Genomic DNA, 23,389 nt, shown 5'->3' on the forward strand with positions numbered 1-23,389 from the left:
GAGGCTATATACAGGGGGTACCGGTACAGAGTCAATGTGCGGGGGAACCGGTTAGTCAAGGTAGTATGTACATGTAGTTATTAAAGTGACCATGCATAGATGATAACAACAGAGAGTAGCAGTGGTGTAACATAGGGCGGGGTTAATGTAATAGTCTGGTGGCCATTTGATTAGATATTCAGGAGTCTTATGGCTTGGGGGTAGAAGCTGTTGAGAAGCCTCTTGGACCTCAACTTGGTGCTCCGGTACCACTTGCTGTACAGTAGCAGAGAGAAGTGTTAATGACTGGAGTGGCTGGAGTCTGACAATTTTCAGGACCTTCCTCTGACACCGCCTGGTATTGAGGTCCTGGATGTTGGGCCTCTTGGCCCCAGTGATGTACTGGGCCATTCGCACTACCATCTGTAGTGGCTTGCCGGTTGGAGGCCGTACCAGGCAGTGATGCAAACGGTCAGAATGCTCTCGATGGTGCAGCTGAAGAACCTTTTGAGGATGCTAGCACCCATGCCAAATCTTTTTAGTTTCCTGAAGGGGAATAGGCTTTGCCGTGACCTCTTCATGACTGTCTTGGTGTGCTTGGACCATTCTAGTTTGTTGGTGATGTGGACACCAAGGACCTTGAAGCTCTCAACCTGCTCCACTACAGCCCCGTCGGTGAGAGATGGAGCGTGATCGGTCCTCTTTTCCTTTAGTCCACAATCATCTCCTTGGTCTACATAAAGTATACTAGGGACCAGGTGATACCAGAACCACAATAGTTTTTAGGATCATGGCAAGGGAAACAAAACAGGAAGTGGATTTAACTTCCAACAGCCCTTATGATGTCACTCAGACTCACGTTGTCAGCCAGACTCACGTTGTCAGCCAGACTCACGTTGTCATCCAGACTCACGTTGTCAGCCAGACTCACGTTGTCAGCCAGACTCACGTTGTCAGCCAGACTCACGTTGTCAGCCAGACTCACGTTGTCACCCAGACTCACGTTGTCAGCCAGACTCACGTTGTCAGCCAGACTCACGTTGTCAGCCAGACTCACGTTGTCAGCCAGACTCACGTTGTAAGCCAGACTCACGTTGTCAGCCAGACTCACGCTGTAAGCCAGACTCACGCCAGCCAGACTCGCGTTGTCAGCCAGACTCACGTTGTCAGCCAGAGCTCACTGTTGTCAGCCAGACTCCACGTTGTCAGCCAGACTCACGTTGTCAGCCAGACTCACGTTGTCAGCCAGACTCACGTTGTCAGCCAGACTCACGTTGTCAGCCAGACTCACGTTGTCAGCCAGACTCACGTTGTCAGCCAGACTCACGTTGTCAGCCAGACTCACGTTGTCAGCCAGACTCACGTTGTCAGCCAGACTCACGTTGTCAGCCAGACTCACGTTGTCAGCCAGACTCACGTTGTCACCCAGACTCACGTTGTCAGCCAGACTCACGTTGTCAGCCAGACTCACGTTGTCAGCCAGACTCACGTTGTCAGCCAGACTCACGTTGTCAGCCAGACTCACGTTGTAAGCCAGACTCACGTTGTCAGCCAGACTCACGTTGTCAGCCAGACTCACATGGATTTATTTTCCAGGCTGCAGAACACAGTATGTTACATACAGCAGGTTTTTAAAGACCAGAGTTTTGGTCTGCTTTGTGTTTTCATTTGTTGCCGTGGAAAACATATTGCGGTACTGGTATCGTCCCAGCCCTATGGTGTACACACACTCTCACACACACACACACACACACACACACACACACACCACACACACACACACACACACACACACACACACACACACACACACACACACACACACACACACACACACACGTCTGCAGAATCCCCAGATGTGTGTGTGTGTGCCTATGTATAGTCTGTGTATGTATGTATGTATGTATGTATGTATATATATATATATGTTGTGTTACCTGTATCTAGTCCCTGTGTGTATATATAGTGTATATATAGTGTGTGTTTACCTGTATCTAGTCCCTGTGTGTATATAGTGTATATATATAGTGTGTGTTACCTGTATCTAGTCCCTGTGTGTATATATAGTGTGTGTTACCTGTATCTTGTCCCTGTGTGTATATAGTGTGTTTATATAGTGTGTTACCTGTATCTAGTCCCTGTGTGTATATAGTGTGTATATATAGTGTGTGTTACCTGTATCTAGTCCCTGTGTGTATATAGTGTATATATAGTGTGTGTTACCTGTATCTAGTCCCTGTGTGTATATATAGTGTGTATATAGTGTGTGTTACCTGTATCTTGTCCCTGTGTGTATATAGTGTGTATATATAGTGTGTGTTACCTGTATCTTGTCCCTGTGTGTATATATAGTGTGTATATATAGTGTGTGTTACCTGTATCTAGTCCCTGTGTGTATATATAGTGTGTATATATAGTGTGTGTTACCTGTATCTTGTCCCTGTGTGTATATATAGTGTGTATATAGTGTGTGTTACCTGTATCTTGTCCCTGTGTGTATATAGTGTGTATATATAGTGTGTGTTACCTGTATCTAGTCCCGTGTGTTATATAGTGTGTGTTACCTGTATCTTGTCCCTGTGTGTATATAGTGTGTGTTATATAGTGTGTGTTACCTGAATCTTGTCCCTGTGTGTATATAGTGTGTTTATATAGTGTGTGTTACCTGTATCTAGTCCCTGTGTATATATAGTGTGTGTTACCTGTATCTAGTCCCTGTTTGTATATATAGTGTGTGTTACCTGTATCTAGTCCCTGTGTGTATATAGTGTATATATATAGTGTGTGTTACCTGTATCTAGTCCCTGTGTGTATATATAGTGTGTGTTACCTGTATCTAGTCCCTGTGTGTATATAGTGTGTATATATAGTGTGTGTTACCTGTATCTAGTCCCTGTGTGTATATAGTGTGTATATATAGTGTGTGTTACCTGTATCTAGTCCCTGTGTGTATATAGTGTGTATATATAGTGTGTGTTACCTGTATCTAGTCCCTGTGTGTATATAGTGTGTATATATAGTGTGTGTTACCTGTATCTTGTCCCTGTGTGTATATAGTGTGTGTGTATATAGTGTGTGTTACCTGTATCTAGTCCCTGTGTGTATATATAGTGTGTGTTACCTGAATCTTGTCCCTGTGTGTATATAGTGTGTATATATAGTGTGTGTTACCTGAATCTTGTCCCTGTGTATATATAGTGTGTGTTACCTGTATCTAGTCCCTGTGTGTATATATAGTGTGTGTTACCTGTATCTAGTCCCTGTGTGTATATATAGTGTATATATAGTGTGTGTTACCTGTATCTTGTCCCTGTGTGTCACACACACACACACACACACACACACACACACACACACACACACACACACACACACACACACACACACACACACGCTACGTCTGCAGAATCCCCAGATGTGTGTGTGCCTATGTATAGTCTGTGTATGTATGTATGTATGTATGTATGTATGTATGTATGTATGTATGTATGTATGTATGTATGTATGTATGTATGTATGTATGTATATATGTTGTGTTACCTGTATCTAGTCCCTGTGTGTATATATAGTGTATATATAGTGTGTGTTACCTGTATCTAGTCCCTGTGTGTATATATAGTGTATATATAGTGTGTGTTACCTGTATCTAGTCCCTGTGTGTATATAGTGTATATATATAGTGTGTGTTACCTGTATCTAGTCCCTGTGTGTATATAGTGTGTATATATAGTGTGTGTTACCTGTATCTTGTCCCTGTGTGTATATAGTGTGTTTATATAGTGTGTGTTACCTGTATCTTGTCCCTGTGTGTATATAGTGTGTTTATATAGTGTGTGTTACCTGTATCTTGTCCCTGTGTGTATATATAGTGTGTATATAGTGTGTTACCTGTATCTAGTCCCTGTGTGTATATAGTGTGTATATATAGTGTGTGTTACCTGTATCTTGTCCCTGTGTGTATATATAGTGTGTATATATGTGTGTTACCTGTATCTAGTCCCTGTGTGTATATAGTGTGTATATATAGTGTGTGTTACCTGTATCTTGTCCCTGTGTGTATATAGTGTGTATATATAGTGTGTGTTACCTGTATCTAGTCCCTGTGTGTATATAGTGTGTATATATAGTGTGTGTTACCTGTATCTTGTCCCTGTGTATATAGTAGTGTGTATATATAGTGTGTGTTACCTGTATCTAGTCCCTGTGTATATATAGTGTGTGTTACCTGTATCTTGTCCTTGTGTGTATATAGTGTGTATATATAGTGTGTATATATAGTGTGTGTTACCTGTATCTTGTCCCTGTGTATATAGTGTGTGTATATATAGTGTGTGTTACCTGTATCTTGTCCCTGTGTATATAGTGTGTGTATATACAGTGTGTGTTACCTGTATCTAGTCCCTGTGTATATAGTGTGTGTATATATAGTGTGTGTTACCTGTATCTTGTCCCTGTGTATATATGTGTGTGTATATATAGTGTGTGTTACCTGTATCTAGTCCCTGTGTATATATAGTGTGTGTTACCTGTATCTAGTCCCTGTGTGTATATAGTGTGTGTTACCTGTATCTTGTCCCTGTGTGTATATAGTGTGTATATATAGTGTGTGTTACCTGTATCTTGTCCCTGTGTATATAGTGTGTATATATAGTGTGTGTTACCTGTATCTTGTCCCTGTGTATATAGTAGTGTGTATATACAGTGTGTTACCTGTCTAGTCCCTGTGTATATAGTGTGTGTATATATAGTGTGTGTTACCCCTGTATCTTGTCCCTGTGTATATAGTGTGTGTATATATATAGTGTGTGTTACCTGTATCTAGTCCCTGTGTATATATAGTGTGTGTTACCTGTATCTTGTCCCTGTGTGTATATAGTGTGTATATATAGTGTGTGTTACCTGTATCTAGTCCCTGTGTGTATATAGTGTGTATATATAGTGTGTGTTACCTGTATCTAGTCCTGTGTGTATATAGTGTGTGTATATATAGTGTGTGTTACCTGTATCTAGTCCCTATTGTGTATATATAGTGTGTATATATAGTGTGTGTTACCTGTATCTTGTCCTGTGTATATATAGTGTGTATATATAGTGTGTGTTACCTGTATCTTGTCCCTGTGTATATAGTGTGTGTATATATAGTGTGTGTTACCTGTATCTAGTACCTGTGTATATATAGTGTGTGTTACCTGTATCTAGTCCCTGTGTGTATATAGTGTGTATATATAGTGTGTGTTACCTGTATCTTGTCCCTGTGTGTATATAGTGTGTATATAGTGTGTGTGTTACCTGTATCTAGTCCCTGTGTGTATATATAGTGTGTATATATAGTGTGTGTTACCTGTATCTAGTCCCTGTGTGTATATAGTGTGTGTTACCTGTATCTAGTCCCTGTGTGTATATAGTGTGTATATATAGTGTGTGTTACCTGTATCTTGTCCCTGTGTATATATAGTGTGTATATATAGTGGGTGTTACCTGTATCTAGTCCTGTGTGTATATATAGTGTGTATATATAGTGTGTGTTACCCTGTATCTTGTCCCTGTGTGTATATAGTGTGTATATAGTGTGTATATATAGTGTGTGTTACCTGTATCTTGTCCCTGTGTGTATATAGTGTGTTTATATAGTGTGTGTTACCTGTATCTTGTCCCTGTGTGTATATAGTGTGTATATAGTGTGTATATATAGTGTGTGTTACCTGTATCTTGTCCCTGTGTGTATATAGTGTGTATATATATAGTGTGTGTTACCTGTATCTAGTCCCTGTGTGTATATAGTGTGTATATATAGTGTGTGTTACCTGTATCTTGTCCCTGTGTGTATATAGTGTGTATATTTAGTGTGTGTTACCTGTATCTAGTCCCTGTGTGTATATAGTGTGTATATATAGTGTGTGTTACCTGTATCTAGTCCTGTGTGTATATAGTGTGTGTTACCTGTATCTAGTCCCTGTGTGTATATAGTGTGTGTTTATATAGTGTGTGTTACCTGTATCTTGTCCCTGTGTGTATATAGTGTGTATATAGTGTGTATATATAGTGTGTGTTACCTGTATCTTGTCCCTGTGTGTATATAGTGTGTATATATAGTGTGTGTTACCTGTATCTAGTCCTGTGTGTATATAGTGTGTATATATAGTGTGTGTTACCTGTATCTTGTCCCTGTGTGTATATAGTGTGTATATATAGTGTGTGTTACCTGTATCTTGTCCTGTGTGTATATAGTGTGTGTATATAGTGTGTGTTACCTGTATCTTGTCCCTGTGTGTATATAGTGTGTATATATAGTGTGTGTTACCTGTATCTTGTCCCTGTGTGTATATAGTGTGTATATATAGTGTGTGTTACCTGTATCTTGTCCCTGTGTTACCTGTATATATAGTGTGTGTATATAGTGTGTGTTACCTGTATCTTGTCCCTGTGTGTATATAGTGTGTATATATAGTGTGTGTTACCTGTATCTTGTCCCTGTGTGTATATATAGTGTGCATATATAGTGTGTGTGTATATAGTGTGTGTTACCTGTATCTTGTCCCTGTGTGTATATAGTGTGTATATATAGTGTGTGTTACCTGTATCTTGTCCCTGTGTGTATATATAGTGTGCATATATAGTGTGTATATACAGTGTGTGTTACCTGTATCTTGTCCCTGTGTGTATATATAGTGTGTATATATAGTGTGTGTATATAGTGTGTGTTACCTGTATCTTGTCCTATTGTATATAGTGTGTATATATAGTGTGTGTTACCTGTATCTTGTCCCTGTGTGTATATATAGTGTGCATATATAGTGTGTATATACAGTGTGTGTTACCTGTATCTTGTCCCTGTGTGTATATATAGTGTGTGTATAATTATTGTATATATAGTGTGTGTGTTACCTGTATCTTGTCCCTGTGTGTATATAGTGTGTATATAGTGTGTATATATAGTGTGTGTTACCTGTATCTTGTCCCTGTGTGTATATATAGTGTGTGTATAGTGTGTATATATAGTGTGTGTTACCTGTATCTAGTCCCTGTGTGTATATAGTGTGTATATATAGTGTGTGTTACCTGTATCTAGTCCCCTGTGTGTATATAGTGTATATATATAGTGTGTGTGTTACCTGTATCTAGTCCCTGTGTGTATATAGTGTGTATATATAGTGTGTGTTTACCTGTATCTAGTCCCTGTGTGTATATAGTGTGTTTATATAGTGTGTGTTACCTGTATCTAGTCCCTGTGTGTATATAGTGTGTATATATAGTGTGTGTATATAGTGTGTGTTACCTGTATCTTGTCCCTGTGTGTATATAGTGTGTATATATAGTGTGTGTTACCTGTATCTTGTCCCTGTGTGTATATATAGTGTGCATATATAGTGTGTATATATAGTGTGTGTTACCTGTATCTTGGCCCTGTGTGTATATATAGTGTGTATATATAGTGTGTGTATATAGTGTGTGTTACCTGTATCTTGTCCCTGTGTGTATATAGTGTGTATATATAGTGTGTGTTACCTGTATCTTGTCCCTGTGTGTATATATAGTGTGCATATATAGTGTGTACATTTTACAGTGTGTGTTACCTGTATCTTGTCCCTGTGTGTATATATAGTGTGTGTATAGTGTGTATATATAGTGTGTGTTACCTGTATCTTGTCTCCTGTGTATATAGTGTGTATATAGTGTGTATATATAGTGTGTGTTACCTGTATCTTGTCCCTGTGTGTATATATGTGTGTATAGTGTGTATATATAGTGTGTGTTACCTGTATCTAGTCCCTGTGTGTATATAGTGTGTATATATAGTGTGTGTTACCTGTATCTAGTCCCTGTGTGTATATAGTGTGTATATATAGTGTGTGTTACCTGTATCTAGTCCCTGTGTGTATATAGTGTGTTTATATAGTGTGTGTTACCTGTATCTAGTCCCTGTGTGTATATAGTGTGTATATATAGTGTGTGTTACCTGTATCTAGTCCCTGTGTGTATATAGTGTGTATATATAGTGTGTGTTACCTGTATCTTGTCCCTGTGTATATATAGTATATATATAGTGTGTGTTACCTGTATCTAGTCCTTGTGTGTATATAGTGTGTATATATAGTGTGTGTTACCTGTATCTAGTCCTTGTGTGTATATAGTGTGTATATATAGTGTGTGTTACCTGTATCTAGTCCTGTGTGTATATAGTGTGTATATATAGTGTGTGTTACCTGTATCTTGTCCCTGTGTGTATATAGTGTGTATATAGTGTGTGTTACCTGTATCTAGTCCCTGTGTGTGTATATAGTGTGTATATATAGTGTGTGTTACCTGTATCTTGTCCCTGTGTATATAGTGTGTATATATAGTGTGTGTTACCTGTATCTTGTCCCTGTGTGTATATAGTGTGTATATATAGTGTGTGTTACCTGAATCTTGTCCCTGTGTGTATATAGTGTGTATATATAGTGTGTGTTACCTGTATCTTGTCCCTGTGTGTATATAGTGTGTATATAGTGTGTGTTACCTGTATCTAGTCCCTGTGTGTATACAGTGTGTATATATAGTGTGTGTTACCTGTATCTTGTCCCTGTGTATATATAGTATATATATAGTGTGTGTTACCTGTATCTAGTCCTTGTGTGTATATAGTGTGTATATATAGTGTGTGTTACCTGTATCTAGTCCTTGTGTGTATATAGTGTGTATATATAGTGTGTGTTACCTGTATCTAGTCCCTGTGTGTATATAGTGTGTATATATAGTGTGTGTTACCTGTATCTTGTCCCTGTGTGTATATAGTGTGTGTATATAGTGTGTGTTACCTGTATCTAGTCCCTGTGTGTATATAGTGTGTATATATAGTGTGTGTTACCTGTATCTTGTCCCTGTGTGTATATAGTGTGTATATATAGTGTGTGTATTTACCTGTATCTTGTCCCTGTGTGTATATAGTGTGTATATATAGTGTGTGTTACCTGTATCTAGTCCCTGTGTGTATATAGTGTGTATATATAGTGTGTGTTACCTGTATCTTGTCCCTGTGTGTATATAGTGTGTATATAGTGTGTGTTACCTGTATCTAGTCCCTGTGTGTATATAGTGTATATATAGTGTGTGTTACCTGTATCTAGTCCCTGTGTGTATATAGTGTATATATAGTGTGTGTTACCTGTATCTAGTCCCTGTGTGTATATAGTGTGTATATATAGTGTGTGTTACCTGTATCTAGTCCCTGTGTGTATATAGTGTGTATATATAGTGTGTGTTACCTGTATCTAGTCCCTGTGTGTATATAGTGTGTATATATAGTGTGTGTTACCTGTATCTAGTCCTGTGTGTATATAGTGTGTATATATGTGTGTGTTACCTGTATCTAGTCCCTGTGTGTATATAGTGTATATATAGTGTGTGTTACCTGTATCTAGTCCCTGTGTGTATATAGTGTGTATATATAGTGTGTGTTACCTGTATCTTGTCCTGTTGTATATAGTGTGTGTTACCTGTATCTTGTCCCTGTGTGTATATAGTGTGTATATATAGTGTGTGTTACCTGTATCTTGTCCCTGCGTCTCTGCTGCTCAGCCAGTTTGTTGGTGAGGGCGCTGCGTCTGGCCCGGAGCTCTCGGATGTCATCCTCACTACCATCATCACCGTCCGACACAGGCGACTCCGCCTCACGATAGCGTCATCACTCTGCGACACAGCAACGGAAGAGAAGGACTTGTTACAAAACTGAGACACACACACACACACACACGACTCAACTAACCAAGGTCTTCATGAAGGTTGCTATATGATAACTGACCATTTACATGGAAATCAATGTTGTGAGGTTCAGCATTAAAACCCGGTTGAATCAGCTGTTTAACTTCCGTTGTTTGGATCAAAGCCAGCGACACACAGGACACGGACACACCTCTCTCTCTGTCTGCGGAAGTCCTGCCTGCTGCGGGCGTCGCAGGGCGACCCGGGTTGGGGAGAGGTTGCCATGGAGACGTACTTCCCTCCTTTAAAAGCCAGGAGAGGTTCTTCCTGTCCACACAGAGCCTCCAGGAAATACTTCAATACTGTTACCCTTTTACAGTCAGCAGCTATCGCCTAGAGAGGGGGAAAAGGGGGAGAGGGAGAGAAGGGGAGGAGAGGGAGGGGAGAGGGAGGAGAGAAGGTGGGGAGAGGGAGGAGGGGGAGGGGAGAGAAGGGAGGAGAGGGAGAGAAGGGGAGGAGAGGGAGAGAAGGTGGGGAGAGGGAGAGAGGGAGAGGGGAGAGGGAGGAGAGGGAGAAGGTGGGGAGGGAAAGAAGGTGGGGAGAGGGAGAAAGGGGGAGAGGGAGAGGAGGAGGGGAGAGGGAGAAAAGGGGGAGAGGGAGAGAAGGTGGTGAGGAGAGAGGGAGGAGAGGGAGAGAAGGGGAGAGGGAGAAAGGGGGGGAGAGGGAGAAAAGGGGGAGGAGAGGGAGAAAAGGGGGAGGAGAGGGAGAGAAAGGGGGAGGAGAGGGAGAGAGAAGGGAGGAAGCGGGGGAAAAGGGGGAGAGGGGGAGAAGGGGGGGAGAGCGGGGGAAAAGGGAGGAGAGAGGGAGAAAGGGGGGGAGAGGAGAAAAGGGGGGAGAGGGAGAAAAGGGGGGGAGGGAGAAAGGGGGGGGGAGAGGGAGAAAGGGGGGGAGAGAGGGAGAAAAGGGGGGGAGAGGGAGAAAAGGGGGAGAGGGAGAGAAGGGGGGAGAGGGAGAAAGGGGGAGAGAGGGAGAAAAGGGGGGAGAGGGAGAAAAGGGGGGAGAGGGAGAAAAGGGGGGAGAAAAGGGGGGGGAGGGAGAAAAGGGGGAGAGGAGAATATTGGTCTACTGATACGGTTTTGTTAGTGTGTGTGTTAGCGTGTGTGTTAGTGTGTGTGTTAGTGTGTGTGTTAGTGTGTGTGTTAGTGTGTGTGTTAGTGTGTGTGTATGGTGGATAAACTCACTGTATCCCCGGTGCAGTCTCGTAGCAGGGTTCCTGTGGGGGGGCGAGCAGCGGGGCCGAAGCCCGGCCAGTAGCCTGTCCTCCTCCAATAGCAGCGAGGCGGAGCTCCTCATCCCCCTCGCCTCCGTCCCCGTCTGCCTTGCCACAGAGCGCCTCGCCGTGGTCGACACGCGCCAACGCATTACACAGGTCTGCCAGGCTACGCCACACATCAAGACTACAGCTACAGGGGAGAGAGGAGAGTGTGTGTGTGTGTGTGTGTGTGTCAGTGTGTGTGTCAGTAAGTGTGTGTGTGTCAGTGTGTGTCAGTGAGTGTGTCAGTGTGTGTGTCAGTAAGTGTGTGTGTGTGTCAGTGTGTGTGTGTCAGTGTGTGTAAGTGTGTGTGTGCCTTAGAATCTTTTAAAATTAAGTCTATTACGTTTGAAATTGAGTGCCAATTACACCCACCCAGGCAACAAACAGGGAAAAAGAGCTCATCGTGTGTGTGTGTGTAAGTGTGTGTGTAAGTGTGTGTGTGTCAGTGTGTGTGTGTGTAAGTGTGTGTGTGTACTTACTCTATACGGCAAGGTGGAGGATTCCATTGGTTGGGGTGTCCAAGCATCCAATCAGACCAGACCTTGACGCTAGGCAGCAACTCCCTCCAGGTCCAATGGAAAGGCAGAAACTCTCACCATCCCCTCCTGCCCGTCTTCTCTCTCCTCCTCTGGGATGGGCTCTGAGTGATTGAGATTTAGCGAGTGAGTGCTTAACAAAGAATTAGCGAGAATGAGCGCCGATCTACTTGGATCAAGGGCGAACAAGGAGGCTACTCTAAAAAATAGATATATCCCATTTAGCAGGCGCTTTTGTCCAAAAGCGACTTACAAGTCGGCTGGGGCCACTACTTTTACATATGGGTGGCCCCAGCGGGATCGAACCCCGACGCTTGGCGTTACAAGCGCCATGCTCTACCGACTGAGCCACACAGGACTCCTAGCACGGTGCTTCTGAATAAACAGTGCCTCCTCTCAGGATTCCTGAGAGGGACAGGCAGATACATTTGTGATGAGCCAGTTTCGCCGACAAGATTGTTTGGCTCGGGGCTCTCCATCCCCAAATATTTACTGTGGCAACAGTGCTCTCAAGTGGCTTGGTCAATGGGGGAGGGGCATGTTACCGGTTGCCAAGGTCCCCGGGCATCAGAACGCACAGTTCCTTCACCACGTTCAGACACACGATTGCTGTCAAGAGTGTTGGATATGAAAAACATCCCAGTCCTCGGGGTGTTGGATCGATAAAACATCCCAGTCCTCGGGGTGTTGGATCGATAAAACATCAGTCCTCGAAGTGTTGGATCGATAAAACATCCCAGTCCTCGGGGGTGTTGGATCGATAAAACATCCCAGTCCTCAGGGTGTTGGATCGATAAAACATCCCAGTCCTCGGGGTGTTGGATCGATAAAACATCCCAGTCCTCAGGGTGTTGGATCGATAAAACATCCCAGTCCTCGGGGTGTTGGATATGAAAAACATCTCAGTCCTCGGGGTGTTGGATATGAAAAACATCTCAGTCCTCGGGGTGTTGGATATGAAAAACATCCCAGTCCTCAGGGTGTTGGATATGAAAAACATCTCAGTCCTCGGGGTGTTGGATATGAAAAACATCCCAGTCCTCGGGGTGTTGGATCGATAAAACATCCCAGTCCTCGGGTGTTGGATATGAAAAACATCTCAGTCCTCGGGGTGTTGGATATGAAAAACATCTCAGTCCTCGGGGTGTTGGATATGAAAAACATCCCAGTCCTCAGGGTGTTGGATATGAAAAACATCCCAGTCCTCGGGGTGTTGGATATGAAAAACATCTCAGTCCCGGGGTGTTGGATATGATAAAACATCCCAGTCCTCGGGTGTTGGATATGATAAAACATCCCAGTCCTCGGGGTGTTGGATATGAAAAACATCTCAGTCCTCGGGGTGTTGGATATGAAAAACATATCAGTCCTCGGGGTGTTGGATCGATAAAACATACCAGTCCTCGGGGTGTTGGATATGAAAAACATCCCAGTCCTCGGGGTGTTGGATATGAAAAAACATCCCAGTCCTCGGGGTGTTGGATCGATAAAACATCTCAGTCCTCGGGGTGTTGGATCGATAAAACATCCCAGTCCTCGGGGTGTTGGATATGAAAAACATCCCAGTCCTCAGGGTGTTGGATATGAAAAACATCTCAGTCCTCGGGGTGTTGGATATGAAAAACATCTCAGTCCTCGGGGTGTTGGATATGAAAAACATCTCAGTCCTCAGGGTGTTGGATATGATAAAACATCTCAGTCCTCGGGGTGTTGGATATGAAAAACATCCCAGTCCTCGGGGTGTTGGATATGAAAAACATCTCAGTCCTCGGGGTGTTGGATCGATAAAACATCCCAGTCCTCGGGTGTTGGATATGAAAAACATCCCAGTCCTCGGGGTGTTGGATCGATAAAACATCCCAGTCCTCGGGGTGTTGGATCGATAAAACATCTCAGTCCTCGGGGGTGTTGGATATGAAAAACATCTCAGTCCTCGGGGTGTTGGATATGATAAAACATCCCAGTCCTCGGGAGTGTTGGATCGATAAAACATCCCAGTCCTCGGGGTGTTGGATCGATAAAACATCCCAGTCCTCGGGTGTTGGATCGATAAAACATCCCAGTCCTCGGGTGTTGGATCGATAAAACATCCCAGTCCTCGGGGTGTTGGATCGATAAAACATCCCAGTCCTCAGGGTGTTGGATATGAAAAACATCTCAGTCCTCGGGGTGTTGGATATGATAAAACATCTCAGTCCTCGGGGTGTTGGATCGATAAAACATCCCAGTCCTCGGGTGTTGGATCGATAAAACATCCCAGTCCTCGGGGTGTTGGATATGAAAAACATCCCAGTCCTCAGGGTGTTGGATCGATAAAACATCCCAGTCCTCGTTGTGGCACTGGGCACCTCATGAGATAATATATGAGAGACTAGCAGCGTGTTTTCGTCAGTGGCGGACATGCATGGTGTTACCATGGGTGATGAGGACATGTAAGTGTCACCATGGGTGATGAGGACATGTAGAGTGTCACCATGGGTGATGAGGACATGCAGTGTGTCACCATGGGTGATGGGGACATGTAGAGTTGAGGACATGTAGAGTTTCACCATGGGTGATGAGGACATGCAGGGTGTTACCATGGGTGACGAGGACATGTAGAGTTGAGGACATGTAGAGTTTCACCATGGGTGATGAGGACATGCAGAGTGTCGCCATGGGTGATGAGGACATGCAGAGTGTCGCCATGGGTGATGAGGACATGCAGTGTCACCATGGGTGATGAGGACATGCAGAGTGTCACCATGGGTGATGAGGACATGTAGAGTTGAGGACATGTAGAGTTTCACCATGGGTGATGAGGACATGCAGGGTGTTACCATGGGTGATGAGGACATGTAGAGTTGAGGACATGTCACCATGGGTGAGAGTTTCACCATGGGTGATGAGGACATGCAGAGTGTCGCCATGGGTGATGAGGACATGCAGAGTGTCGCCATGGGTGATGAGGACATGCAGAGTTTCACCATGGGTGATGAGGACATGCAGAGTGTCACCATGGGTGATGAGGACATGTAGAGTTGAGGACATGCAGAGTTTCACCATGGGTGATGAGGACATGCAGTGTCACCATGGGTGATGAGGACATGCAGAGTGTCACCATGGGTGATGAGGACATGTAGAGTTGAGGACATGTAGAGTTTCACCATGGGTGATGAGGACATGCAGGGTGTTACCATGGGTGATGAGGACATGTAGAGTTGAGGACATGTAGAGTTTCACCATGGGTGATGAGGACATGCAGAGTGTCACCATGGGTGATGAGGACATGCAGAGTGTCGCCATGGGTGATGAGGACATGCAGAGTGTCGCCATGGGTGATGAGGACATGCAGAGTGTCGCCATGGGTGATGAGGACATGCAGAGTGTCGCCATGGGTGATGAGGACATGCAGAGTGTCACCATGGGTGATGAGGACATGCAGAGTGTCTCCATGGGTGATGAGGACATGTAGAGTTGAGGACATGTAGAGTTTCACCATGGGTGATGAGGACATGCAGAGTGTCACCATGGGTGATGAGGACATGTAGAGTTGAGAACATGTAGAGTTTCACCATGGGTAATGAGGACATGCAGAGTGTCACCATGGGTGATGGGGACATGCAGAGTGTCACCATGGGTGATGAGGACGGTGACGCATCTTCCCAGATCTCACAACGTGGGTGCGGATCTACTTTCCGTGAGGGGGTGGTCCTATCTCTACGGAGTGGAGACTGCACCCCTTAGTTGTGGCCAACGTACACTAACAGTCAAAAGATTGTACAATAATAGTGAATACATCAAAACTATTAAATAACATATACGAAATCATGTAGTAACCCAAACAAAAGTTTAACAAATCAAAATATATTTTGTATTGGAGATTCTTCAATGAAGTCACCGTTGGCCTTGATGACAGCTTTGCACAATCATGGCATTCTCTCAACCAGCTTCACCTGGAATGCTTTTCCAACAGTCTTGAAGGAGTTCCCACATATGCTGAGCACTTTTTGGCAGATTTTCCTTAACTCTGCGGTCCAACTCATCCCAAACCAACTCAAGAGATTGTGGAGGCCAGGTCATCTGATGCAGCACCCCATCACTCTCCTTCTTGGTCAAATAGCCCTTACACAGCCTGGAGGTGTGTTGGGTCGTGTCCTGTTTAAAAACAAATGATAGTCCCACTAAGTGCAAACCAGATGGGATGGTGTATCGCTGCAGAATGCTGTGGTAGCCATGCTGGTTAAGTGTGCCTTGAATTCTAAATAAATCACAGACATTTTCACCAGCAAAGCACCACCACACAATCACACCACCTCCTCCATGCTTCACGCTGGGAACCACACATACAGAGATCATCAATTCACCTACTCCGAGTCTCACAAAAGACACGGCGATTGGAACCAAAATCTCACATTTGGAATCAATCGACCAAAGGACAGATTTTCACCGGGCTAATGTCCGTTGCTCGTGTTTCTTGGCCCAAGCAAGTCTCTTCTTCTTTTTGGTGTGGTTTCTTTGCAGCAATTCGACCATGAGGGCCTGATTCACCCAGTCTCCTCTGAACAGTTGATGTTGGGATGCGTCTGTTACTTTGTGAACTCTGTGAAGCATTTATTTGAGCTGCAATTTCTGAGGCTGGTAACTCTAATGAATTTATCCTCTGCAGCAGAGCTACAGTGCCTTGCAAAAGTATTCGGCCCCCTTGAACTTTGCGACCTTTTGCCACATTTCAGGCTTCAAACATAAAGATATAAAACTGTATTTTTTTGTGAAGAATCAACAACAAGTGGGACACAATCATGAAGTGGAACGACATTTATTGGATATTTCAACCTTTTTTAACAAATCAAAAACTGAAAAATTGGGCGTGCAAAATTATTCAGCCCCTTAAGTTAATACTTTGTAATTAATTAAATTAAATAAGTTGCCTATAAACTTTGACAAAACACTTCAAACTACTTTTGTAATCCAACTTTAGGTATTAGTAAACGTTAATAATCGATCAAATTGATCACGGAGCGATCTGTATTCAATAGCAGCAAGTCAACAAATCATGGACGATTTTCTCTCTTCCATAACTTTCTCCTGTGTGCTCGATGACAGGAAGTGCCTATTTCTCATTTGACCAAGGATTTACTTCAACCCAATTCCCAACACTGGCGACATCGTGCGGAAGCTGTAGGAACTGTAAACTGGACCGCATCTATTTTCTCTTGCCATAGACAATACAGAGACTGGCGGAGTGATATTTGTTTTGTGTTTTTTGTGAACAGATTTCCTTGGGGTTTTGCCTGCTACAGACGTTCTGTTATAGTCACAGACATGATTTAACCAGTTTTAGAAACTTCAGGGTGTTTTCTATCACACATACTAATATGCATATACTATATTCCTGGCATGAGTAGCAGGACGTTGACATTTTGCGCGATTTTTAACAAAAAGCTGAAAAAATTCACACGCTCTTTAAGAGGATTTATAACTTGCTCCCTCCTTCAGAGAACAGTAGCTATTGTCACAACTGTACATTATCGTATGCCCTTACATATTCGGGCGTGTGTGTGTGTGTACCTGCGGGTGTGTCTCTCAGCAGCTCTGTGCAGCGTTGGACCAGCAGAGAGAACATGGCCAGACCCAGAGCTGTAGTCTGTTCCTGTAACACAGATCTCACCTCACTGTCTCCTCCTAGAGAGAGGAGAGAGAGAGAGAGAGAGGAGAAGAGAGAGGGGAGAGAGAGAAGAGAAGAGAGAGGGAGAGAGAAGAGAGAGAGAGGAGAAGAGAGAGGGGGAGAGAGAAGAGAGAGGGAGAGAGAAGAGAAAGAGGAGAGAGAGAGAGGAGAAGAGAGGGGGAGAGAGAGAGAAGAGAGAGAGAGAGGAGAAGAGAGGGGGAGAGAAGAAGAGGGAGAGAGAGAGAGAGAGAGGAGAGAGAGAGGGAGAGAAGAGAGAAGAGAAAGAGAGGGGAGAGAAGAGAAGAGAGAGAGAAGAGAGATAGGAAAGAAGAGGAGAGAGAGGAGAGAGAAGAGAAGAGAGAGGGAGAGAGGACAGAAGAGGGGAGAGAGAAGAAGAGAGAGAAGGAGAGAAAGAGGGCAGAGAGAAGAGAGAGAGGAGAGAGAAAGAGAGAGGAGAGAGAGAAAAAAGAGAGAAGAGAGAGGGGAGAGAGGAGAGGGGGAGAGAAGAGGAGAGAAGAGAGGGGAGAGAAGAGAGAAAAAGATTGAAGAGAGAGGAGAGAGGGGAGAGAGAGAGGAGAGAGAGACAGACATTTAGTCACAGGCTTGAGTGTTGTGGGCACAAGGTCACACCTCTGTGTGTATGTTACCTCTGCTCTGAGCGTTGTGTATCGTGAACATGTTGATGGTGATGATCTGCAACATGCGTGTGCTGCCCAGAGGGGAGGGGCTGTGTTGGAGCAGCACCGTGAACTCCTGGAGAACCCGACTGGCCACCGAAGGGAACGACTCCATGCTGCAACACATTATGCACGTTGCTCATTTAGCAGACACTCCTTATCCAGAGAGACTTACAGACGTCACAGAAAGAAAACCACGCATCACAGGGAACTGGAAGCTAAATCTTTATGGTGAAACAGCAGCTAACTCTCATAATCAGTGCGAGTTAGAAAAGCTGTCTGCGACAAGACTACATGAAAACGAAGTCTACATATTTTATTCGCGACATGAAAAAAACAAGCTTGCGCACACACACACACACACGCACGCACACACACACGCACGCACGCACGCACGCACGCACACACACACACACACACACACAGGGCAGAGTACTCACCCCACTTTAGTGAAGAGTTTTCCGTGAGCGTGGAGGAAGCTGAGAGTAAACCTCTTATTGAGCTGCAGACAGAAGCAGAGAGACAGGAGCAACAGAGCACTGATGAGTCACAGTCTGTCATTGATTAGACATGTCTGTCCTGTCATCTATCATTGTTAAATGCTATTTCTCTGTGACATCATTGGTCTTGGTATGAGTGCTATTATAACAGCTTGGTGAAGAGGACTGGTTATAACAGCTAGGTGAAGGGGACTGGTTATAACAGCTAGGTGAAGGGGACTGGCTATAACAGCTAGGTGAAGGGGACTGGTTATAACAGCTAGGTGAAGGGGACTGGTTATAACAGCTAGGTGAAGAGGACTGGTTATAACAGCTAGGTGAAGAGGACTGATTATAACAGCTAGGTGAAGGGGACTGGTTATAACAGCTAGGTGAAGGGGACTGGTTATAACAGCTAGGTGAAGAGGACTGGTTATAACAGCTAGGTGAAGGGGACTGGTTATAACAGCTAGGTGAAGGGGACTGGTTATAACAGCTAGGTGAAGGGGACTGGTTATAACAGCTAGGTGAAGGGGACTGGTTATAACAGCTAGGTGAAGGGGACTGGTTATAACAGCTAGGTGAAGGGGACTGGTTATAACAGTGGCTATAACAGCTAGGTGAAGGGGACGGGTTATAACAGTGGCTATAACAGCTAGGTGAAGGGGACTGGTTATAACAGTGGCTATAACAGCTAGGTGAAGGGGACTGGTTATAACAGCTAGGTGAAGAGGACTGGTTATAACAGTGGTTATAACAGCTAGGTGAAGGGGACGGGTTATAACAGCTAGGTGAAGAGGACTGGTTATAACAGCTAGGTGAAGGGGACTGGCTATAACAGCTAGGTGAAGGGGACTGGTTATAACAGCTAGGTGAAGACGACTGGTTATAACAGCTAGGTGAAGGGACTGGCTATAACAGCTAGGTGAAGGGGACTGGTTATAACAGCTAGGTGAAGGGGACTGGTTATAACAGCTAGGTGAAGAGGACTGGTTATAACAGCTAGGTGAAGGGGACTGGTTATAACAGCTAGGTGAAGGGGACTGGTTATAACAGCTAGGTGAAGAGGACTGGTTATAACAGTGGTTATAACAGCTAGGTGAAGGGACTGGCTATAACAGCTAGGTGAAGGTGGCAGGTTATAACAGCTAGGTGAAGTGGACTGGTTATAACAGGTTATAACAGCTAGGTGAAGGGGACTGGTTTTAACAGCTAGGTGATGAGGACGGGTTATAACAGCTAGGTGAAGGGGACTGGCTATAACAGGTTACAACAGCGAGGTGAAGGGGGACTGGCTATAACAGGTTACAAGGGGACTGAGCAGAAAGGAGAGGGAATGAGAGAATTTGACAACAGGCCAACTTACATCAGAAAATAAGAAAGAAAGGAGAGAAACAGAGGAAGAGTAAATGAGTCTTGGAAACAAAGAGAGATTTCTCAGTAACTATTGATTTATCAATGGGGTCGTCTTAAGAAACACCCTGTGTGTGTCTGCATGGTGAGAGAGGGTGTGTGTGTGTGTGTGTGTGTGTGTGTGTGTGTGTTTACGGGGTAGTATCTCCATGGAGATGGCAATAACAAGAGCACCATGGCCCACGAAGCATCGTCACAGAGCCACCACTTCCTGGGAGAGAAAACATCTCTAGTATGTAAAACATCTCTAGTATGTAAAACATCTCTAGTATGTAAAACATCTCTAGTATGTAAAACATCTCTCGTATGTAAAACATCTCTAATATGTGTGTGGAAAAGAGAAATATGATCCGGAATCTGGTCAAATCAACAAAAGAGAGACAAAGAGAGGACAGAGAAAAAGAGAGAGAGGCAGACTGAGCGAGAGAGTCAGAGAGAGGACAGAGAGACCCAGAGAGACCTAGAGACCCAGAGAGACCCAGAGAGACCTAGAGACCTAGAGACCCAGAGAGACACACAGAGAGACCTAGAGACCCAGAGAGGCACAGGGAGTAAAGACAACATCCAGTATAAAAGAACTGGAACAGAACCAGAAGAGAAGCTGCAGATAATCCATAAGTGTGTGTATATGAATGGATGGTGTCTGTGTGTGTGTGTGTGTGTGTGTGTGTGTGTGTGTGTGTGTGTGTGTGTGTGTGTGTGTGTGTGTGTGTGTGTGTGTCTGTGTGTGTGTGTGTGTGTGTGTGTGTGTGTGTGTGTGTGTGTGTGTGTGTGTGTGTGTGTGTGTGTGTGTGTGTGTCAGTGTAAAGTGTTTTCCTTACATCACTCGGGCTGAGGTTACCCAGTTCCCCTTCCTGTTCAGAGTCTCTGCTGGACTCGCTGCCTCCGCGGTGTGATGATGGAACCCCTGCCTGTCCAATAGGGCCGACCCAGATCTCCACCCTGGCCCCCTCCTCCCCCCGTCCTCCTCCTCGGACCCCGGGGCCCCTGGACCCCCCTCCCACTCCTGCTTCCTCCTCCGCTCCATCTGGTCCGCCTGGGTTCGAGGGGGTGAAGGTCAAGGGGTCAGGAGTCAAATGGGCAGGTGATCTAGCAGCTTGCTTCACAACATCACGTGTTATAAAGGCCTGGTGTTAGGTTGTGTTTGGTCAATGAATACATTAGCTGGGTTATGACTTGAGGTGTGTGTGTCTTTTATGTGTGTGTGTGGTGTGTGGTGTGTGTGTATGGTGTGTGGTGTGGTGTGTGTGTGTGTGTGTGGTATGTGTGTGTGTGTGGTGTGTGTGGTGTGTATGTGTGTGTGGTGTGTGTGTGTGTCTTTTATGTGTGTGTGTGTGGTGTGTGGTGTGTGTGTGTGTGTGTGTGGTGTGTGGTGTGTGGTGTGTGGTGTGTGTGTGTGTGTGGTGTGGTATGTGTGTGTGTGTGTGGTGTGTGTGTATGTGTGTGGTGTGTGTGTGTATGTGGTGTGTGTGTGTGGTGTGTGTGTATGTGTGTGTGGTGTGTGTGTGTATGTGGTGTGTGTGTATGTGTGTGTGTGTGTGTGTGTGTATGTGGGTGTGTGTGGTGTGTGTGTGTGTGTATGTGGTGTATGTGGTGTGTGTGGTGTGTGTGTCTGACCTTGCGTTTGGCCTCTTCAAACAGACTCATGAGACTCTCCTTGGCAGTGAGGATGGGGTTGGAGGCAGCAAGGCTACGCATGTAGTAATACACTGCATCCAACTTCCTCTTCTAGAGAGAGGTGGGGGGAGGAGAGAGAGGAGGGGGAGGAGAGAGGAGGGGGAGAGAGAGGGAGGGGGAGAGAGAGGTGGGGAGAGGAGAGAGAGGTGGGGGGAGGGAGAGAGGTGGGGGAGAGGAGAGAGAGAGACAAAAGGAGAGAGAGGGATGGGGAGGAGAGGGAGGAAAGGGAGAGAGGGATGGGGGAGGAGAGTGAGGAAGGAGACAGATTGAGAAAAATGTGATATTTCTCTCAAAATCTTGGCTATACTGGCCACACAAAAAAAAAAAAGTACAGTTCACCCCCTCCCTCCCTTTGTCACGACTCTCACCGTGTAAACAGCCAGTAGGGCCAGCTGGTTGTAAGGCCGTCCGTTCTTAGGAGCAATCTGCTGGGCCTTCAGGTACCAGCTAGACGGGAGGAGGAAGAGGAGCACATTGTGTCTGAGAGAGACCTAAAGGAGTCTCATTTACAACATTTTAACAACACTGGTTCCCCCAATTTACGATTTGTCAACGGACAGGAGCACGGATAAGATGCTTCCCCTAGTGGCCAAGGTACGGTACCTGCGGGCCTTGCCGTAGTTCGCCGAGTCGCTGGCTTGCTCTCGGTAACGGGCGATGTCCCCCTGACAGATCAAACACCGCTGGGCACTGATCAGAGCATACTTCACCTGGAGCAACACACATTGTAATACCGTTAAATACACGTAGGACCCGAGAGAATCTACAACGGGGAGAACGAGGACAGAATCCAGACATTCAGATTGATTTTTTTAAATAAGTTTTTTAACTTGTCCATTTGGACAACTGAAATGTATATTCTGGTTGTCGAGCCTGTAGGGAAAAACTAAAATGTATAAAACTATTTATACAATTTTCCGGGTTTATCATAAGACAACGAACAGAATTGCATCAGTGATTTCATATTTCCTGCAACTCTCTGAAGAGAAGACAACGAGAAGGCCCCTGTCTGGTACTTCGTGTAGCCGTTAGCGATGATGCTAAGTAGACGAAGGCTTTTCCCAAAAAACATACATTAAATGTTGTTAACTTCAACGTAGCCTATGTTTACCTGCCAGAATGATATCGGGATTATTTTCCAAACTCTACCATCGCATGTGCTACAAAAACTCAAATTAAAGATAACTACACCCAGAAATAAAAAATGTATTTGATTTTTCCATTACTCCAAGGTGGTCTCCTGGTGTGGTCTAAGCTGTGGACTTTGAACATCCTATTCCGTTGTTTCTAATTTTTATTTTATTTTTATTAAGTGTGATTGTGAACAAAACGGAAATTTGGGAAAATACTAAACTAATTTGAAAGGGCCCTATACACACACAGTCTGAACATTCATCACGTACACAGATAGACAGACAGAGTCTGAACACACACACACACACACACACACACAGTAGTCGTGTCGTTCTGAACACACATCATGTACACACACACACACAGACACACACACACAGACACAGACACACACACAGACACACACACACACAGACACACACACACAGACACACACACAGACACACACACACACACACAGACACACACACAGACACACACACACACAGACACACACAGACACAGACACACACACAGACACACACACAGACACACACACAGACACACACACAGACACACACACACAGTAGTCGTGTTACCGTCTTGCGTAGTGGACGTGGTCTGATGGCCATGCGTCCATGTAATCCTCCAGTTTAAATTGAAACACCGTCTGAAGCTCTGCAGCAGTGCATCAAAGAATACCGTCCCTGGGAAACAAACACAGTGCATCAAAGAATACCGTCCCCTGGGAAACAAACACAGTGCATCAAAGAATACCGTCCCCTGGGAAACAAACACAGTGCATCAAAGAATACCGTCCCTGGGAAACAAACACAGTGCATCAAAGAATACCGTCCCTGGGAAACAAACAC

At 44.6% G+C, this 23,389-nt stretch overlaps 1 pseudogene; it reads right to left on the bottom strand.

Moving 5' to 3' along the window:
* Positions 1-306: 306 nt before the first annotated feature.
* LOC135534932 (telomerase-binding protein EST1A-like) lies at positions 307-23,149 on the bottom strand (annotated as a pseudogene).
* Positions 23,150-23,389: the final 240 nt, after the last annotated feature.

Source organism: Oncorhynchus masou, unplaced genomic scaffold (genome assembly GCF_036934945.1).
Source record: "Oncorhynchus masou masou isolate Uvic2021 unplaced genomic scaffold, UVic_Omas_1.1 unplaced_scaffold_4183, whole genome shotgun sequence".
NCBI lineage: Eukaryota > Metazoa > Chordata > Actinopteri > Salmoniformes > Salmonidae > Oncorhynchus > Oncorhynchus masou.